Source organism: Lithobates pipiens, unplaced genomic scaffold (assembly GCF_037356315.1).
Source record: "Lithobates pipiens isolate NorthernLeopardFrog02 unplaced genomic scaffold, aLitPip1_a1.2 Scaffold_47, whole genome shotgun sequence".
Taxonomy (NCBI): Eukaryota; Metazoa; Chordata; class Amphibia; order Anura; family Ranidae; genus Lithobates; species Lithobates pipiens.
Window position 1 is genome coordinate 3443799 of NW_027507871.1, and position 6421 is coordinate 3450219.

General features: G+C 48.5%; 1 protein-coding gene across 1 annotated transcript in view; it reads right to left on the bottom strand.

Moving 5' to 3' along the window:
- LOC143956943 (NACHT domain- and WD repeat-containing protein 1-like) overlaps positions 1 to 6421 on the bottom strand; it is a gene marked incomplete in the record, with an annotated part of 331576 nt that overhangs the window by 192885 nt on the left and 132270 nt on the right.

Below are 6421 nucleotides of genomic sequence, written 5' to 3' on the forward strand. Positions count from 1 at the left end.
GATGGATGGAGACACGGAGGGACGGATGGATGGAGACACGGAGGGACGGATGGATGGAGACACGGAGGGACGGATGGATGGAGACACGGAGGGACGGATGGAGACACGGAGGGACGGATGGAGACACGGAGGGATGGATGGATGGAAACATGGAGGGATGGATGGATGGAGACACGGAGGGACAGATGGATGGAGACACGGAGGGACGGATGGATGGAGACACGGAGGGACGGATGGAGACACGGAGGGATGGATGGATGGAGACACGGAGGGACGGATGGATGGAGACACGGAGGGACGGATGGATGGAGACACGGAGGGACGGATGGATGGAGACACGGAGGGACGGATGGATGGAGACACGGAGGGACGGATGGATGGAGACACGGAGGGATGGATGGAGACATGGAGGGACGGATGGATGGAGACACGGAGGGATGGATGGATGGAGACACGGAGGGAGGGATGGATGGAGACATGGAGGGACGGATGGATGGAGACACGGAGGGATGGATGGATGGAGACACGGAGGGACGGATGGATGGAGACACGGAGGGACGGATGGAGACACGGAGGGTCGGATGGAGACACGGAGGGACGGATGGAGACACGGAGGGATGGATGGAGACACGGAGGGATGGATGGATGGAGACACGGAGGGACGGATGGAGACACGGAGGGACGGATGGAGACACGGAGGGACGGATGGAGACACGGAGGGACGGATGGAGACACGGAGGGATGGATGGATGGAGACATGGAGGGATGGATGGATGGAGACACGGAGGGACAGATGGATGGAGACACGGAGGGATGGATGGATGGAGACACGGAGGGACGGATGGATGGAGACACGGAGGGACGGATGGATGGAGACATGGAGGGATGGATGGATGGAGACACGGAGGGATGGATGGATGGAGACATGGAGGGATGGATGGATGGAGACACGGAGGGACAGATGGATGGAGACACGGAGGGATGGATGGATGGAGACACGGAGGGACGGATGGATGGAGACACGGAGGGATGGATGGATGGAGACACGGAGGGACGGATGGATGGAGACACGGAGGGACGGATGGATGGAGACACGGAGGGACGGATGGAGACATGGAGGGATGGATGGAGACATGGAGGGATGGATGGATGGAGACACGAAGGGACGGATGGATGGAGACATGGAGGGATGGATGGAGACATGGAGGGATGGATGGAGACATGGAGGGATGGATGGATGAGTTTGCTTTGAATATTATAAATGAAATAAATAGCATTCTCAGTTTGTGGTGCTCAGATACAGTTTAGTTCGGCTTTAAACAGAAAAAAAAAAAGCAGATTTCTGGTCACAATTTCAGCAATTGTATAAAAATAGGAAAATGTTTCATAAATAAACAGATAAGCATGTGGAGCGGTGGGGGGTCTCTACTGAGGGGGCGGGGGGTCTCTACTGAGGGGGCGGGGGGGTCTCTACTGAGGGGGCGGGGGGGTCTCTACTGAGGGGGCGGGGGGGTCTCTACTGAGGGGGCGGGGGGGTCTCTACTGAGGGGGCGGGGGGTCTCTACTGAGGATCTGATACAGACATACATTGTAAGATGCGACTGCAGAGAGGTTCTCATATACTGAAGGAGACGGTTATAACGGGAAGGAGACGGTTATAACGGGAAGGAGACGGTTATAACGGGAAGGCGGGGGGATTTGTAGTAGGAGGTGGGATTTGTGCTGGGGGGGGCAAGGATTAGTGCTGGGAGAGGGTGGTTAGTGGGGGGGGGGGGGGGTATGTACAGAGGGGAAATTTGAGGCTAGATGTGCTTAGAAGGGAATGCAACTCCCCTGTGTCGGTCAAGGTCACGTGATCCAGCTCTCCCCTGCCAGTCAAGGTCACGTGATCCAGCTCTCCCCTGCCAGTCAAGGTCACGTGATCCAGCTCTCCCCTGCCAGTCAAGGTCACGTGATCCAGCTCCCCCGTGTCAACCAAGGTCACATGATCCGGCTCCGTTATGTCTGCCACGGTCTCGTGATCCGACTCGCCCATGTCAGCCAGAGTGCACTGAAAAGAGGAGAGGAGGCAGCACCAACACATAGGCCATAGAAGCCTATGGATGACATCACTGCTCCAGACATAACCTCTCTCTTCTCTCCCCTGCAGCCAGCACTAGAGGCGTCACTAGGGTTTGGTGTTACCTGGTGAGAGGCAGATTGTGGCTGAGCACATTGCTGCCACGGACAGGTGTATGTCAGAGCTTTCACCATGAGCCAGTGGCTCTGCTGGTGTCACCCCTCTGGTGGGTGTCAACTGGGTATACACCCCCCCCCCCATAGCAACGCCACTGCACTGGCTGACACAAGGGAGATCACATGACCAGAGCAGCCTCAAAATAGGGAAGTAGATACATCTTTCTTACACAGATTATTCGGTATAGCAGGAAGCAGGGGTGAGGGGCATTCTTAGGAATATTTAAGTAAAGCCCAGAATCCTAATGTAAAAGGGAGACAGTACAAAACAAATAAAACATTTTCTGTAATGTTTCTTTTTAAACACACTGTGACCAGAGCAATATAATGTTACCATAGTAACACTACTACTCTGGGGAAGTGATCAGGAACACATTATGCTAGCTTGTAGCAGTTCATTTGATTGCTATAAGCAAGTATTTTACTGAATGAGATTGATTGTCAGTCTGTTCTGTTGAGCTTAGCTGTGATTGGCCACAGCTGATCACACGGCACAGATGGACCATGATTGGCCCAGTGTATACTATACGATCACTGCGACCAATCACAGCTAGCAACACAATTGTATACAAAGTTTGGGATGAAAGGAAGCCCTCCGTTGTTTTGCAACTGTCATGTGACCTGCTGTGATTGGTTACAGTGGTCACATGGTACCGTCAGCGATCGTTCATCGGCTGTGTCCACCCATATCGACGAGAGGCCAGCCCCGCCATCATTCGCTAACAGGCCGGGTGGGAACAAGTTGAAGTGAAAGTAAAACTTCCATCATCAACTTTTACCTATAGGTGATCCTATAATAAGGATTTATAGGTGAAGGTGTAAATGTCTCTTAGACCCCTTTCCCACTGGGGCGTTTTTCAAGCGCTTTAGCGTTAAAAAAAAGCGCCTGTAAAGCGCTTGAAAGAAGCCTCATCTGCAGTCCCAATGTGAAATGTCAGCGCCCGAAAAACGCTCGTAAAGCGCTGCTTAAACTAGCAGCGCTTTACCAGCGTTTTTCGAGCATTAATGGGGTGCTTTTAACCCCTGCTAGTGGACAAATAAAGGGTTAAAAGCGCCCACAAAACGCTGCTGCCAATAGCGTTTTTCAGGCATTTTTCGGGCATTTTACAAGCGCTTCCCATTGATTTCAATGGGAAGGGGCGTTTTAGGAGCGTTGTATTCACCGCTTCAAAAGCGCTGCAAAGAAGCTGCTTGCAGGACTTTTTTTGACGCTCTTCCAGCGCAGCGCCTCAGTGTGAAAGCACTCGGGGGTTTTACATTGAGATTGCAGTTGCGGCTTCTTTCAGGCGCTTTTTTAACGCTAAAGCGCATGAAAAACGCCCCAGTGTGAAAGGGGTCTCAATGTGCGCCGCTTAGGAGACATGTCATGTACAGGCAGGCAGTGACATCACTGACGCGTGCGCGCTGAAGGGACGGCCATCCAGGCGTGGGAGGGACGTCCTCTCAGCCGAAGTCAGCGAAAACGGAAGCAAGACGGGGGAAGATGAGAGCTGGAAGAGATTCATTTTAAGGTAAGTTTAACATAATGTGCTAGTATGTGATGCATACCAGCACATTATGACATTACCTTGGAGGGCAAGAGGGAAAAAAAAAAAAAAAAAAAAAAAAAAAAAAAAACGTCCAGTGGTTTACAACCACTTTAAGGACAAACAAGGCATCTTTTCATAAATGTGTCTATTGTGACCAATGATATCAAATATAGAGTGCCTGTAAATAGCACACATTTTACTCTAGAAGACGACACTGAAGTTCTGATTCTGCTACAAAACAATGAAAAGTTATTTACAGATATAAAGGCTATTTTTTTTTTTTTATTCTGCACCTTTTATGAAAAAAAAAAAAAAGAAAAAGGAGAAGTATAGGGAGAGCTGGTTTGTCTGTACTTCTCCTGCGGGTCAGAAGAGCGCAGTTCATTCTGCACTCCCGTGACCCGTTTTCAGCAGGCGGGGCTGAAGCCCGCTGTCGGCTGATGTCACAGTAGAGCTGCACGATTAATCGTTATCGCAATGTTTTCCCCGTTGCGATCTTAAAAAAGTATTTCCCGATTCTTTCTATGCAGAGAGTTCTCTCTGCTCTGCTAAAGTTGAAGGCCGTCAAAAGAAAGTAAAAAAAAAAAAAAAAACGGGCAGTCTGCCAAGAATCACAACATTCTTTAGTAGTGGAACTTGAGTATAAACATTCTAACGATTTGTCCTTTAGATCAAAGGAATAGACCTTTGGTGTGTCAAGGAGGGAAGTTTAACCACTTAAAGCGGAAGTCCACCCTAAAGCGGACCTTCCGCTCATTGGAACCCCCCCCCCCCCCTCCGGCGCCACAATTGGCACCTTTCAGGGGGGAGGGGGGTGCAGGTACCTGTACAGTACAGGTATCTGCACCCACTTCCGGCGTAGATTCTGCATAAGGTACGCCCCTTTCCGCAGAATCTACGCCCCTTTCCGAAAGTCCCCCCGCTGCCTGCTGGGAAACACACGTATCCCAGAGACAGCGGGGACCATCCTTATTGCGCAGCGCGACTCGCGCATGCGCAGTAGGGGACCGGGAAATGAAGCTGAAAGGCTCCACTTCCTGATTCCCATACCCAAGATGGCGGCGGCAGCATCCGAGAGACCACCGAGAGATCGGCTTCGGGCGCCGACATCGCGGGTGCGCTGGGCGGGTAAGTATCCTTATTTTAAAAGTCAGCAGCTGCAGTATTTGTAGCTGCTGGCTTTTAAAATAAAAAACAAAAAAATAAAAAACGGCGGCCTCCCGCTTTAAACACTAAACCTTTTTTTTTACATTTGTTGGTTTCAAGTTAAAAATCCTTTTTTTTTGCTAGAAAATTACTTACAATCCCCAAACATTTTTATATATATATTTTTTAGCAAAGACCCCAGAGAATAAAATGGTGAATGTTGCAATATTTTCTGGCACGCTATTTGCGCTGCGGTCCTTCAAATGCAATTTTTTTGGGGGAAAAAATTACACTGTAACAAATTAAAAAAATAAATAACCAGTAAAGATTGCCCAATTTTTTTTTGTAAATTTGTGAAAAGATTTTATACCGCGAGAATCGTGAACTTTTTATTCTAAGCAGGAAAAAAAAAAATGGCGACTCTCATTTTGGCCAGAATCGTGCAGCTCTAGGTCACAGGGGCGGTCCAAGCATTGGGAAGATCGCAACCATATGGTTGGTTGGGACCCGCCTACATGCTCGGGCTCAGCCTCTCCCACGCCTTTTACAGCACAGCGCTCCAATGAACGAAGGAGGGGTGAGAACAGATGGTGACCGCCAGTCGGCAGCTCTCTGCTCAGGGAGCTCTAGGAACCCCCGAGCGATCAGTGGCGTTAGATCGCTCCGTTCTCAGTGTTAGAGACGGCAGGGGAAACATGCAGCATCCAGCTAGGCAAGAATGATTATTAAAAAAAAGAAAAAACAAGTCCCCATACGTCTCTTTTAACCAATAATGATTACTAAAATAGAAATAAAATAAAAAAAGCAGTAAAATCATAGATGAATAGGGGATTAGAGTTTTTATATAAAAAAAAAGAAAAGTAAAGAAAAACCTTATCCCAATTGTCAGGTTGCTTTAAAGTAGAACTAAAGGCAAAACTTTTTTCATTTCACCATCTGTGTCCTATTGTGGAGATTTCCCCTCGCTTCCGGTCCAATAACCAAAAACAGGAAGTGAGAGGAAATCCCTCCAAAGTGAGGGAATCCCTTTGTTCTACTCTATGCTATGGGAAGATTTCCCCTCTATCACTGTTCTGGAGAAGACCCAAAATGTGGGATTTTCTTTCACTTTCGGTGATAAATGATAAACAGAACAAATAGAGAGAGGGTGAATCTCCCCAACGAGCACATGAAGCATATCGCCCGAAAATTATATTTTTTGTTTTTCTCTGCATTTTGCCGATTGAGAAAAATGTGCCGATAATGGCGCTGAAAAAAAAAAACCCCGCAATTTTGCCGCTGTACTTATGGTGCGTTTTTCATAGGTTATGTCACTCTAAAACCGCATCAAAAACGTAACACGGGTGCGTTGCGTTATGGATGCGTTCTTGCTGCATTTTCAATGCATTTCAACAGGGAGGTGCAGTTTTTTTTTTTAACTGACCAAAAAATACAGCAAGTAAGAATTTTTATAACGGAAGCGCCAGTGTGAAGTCAAACATAGAATTTAAAAGGGATGCATTTTTCTTGAG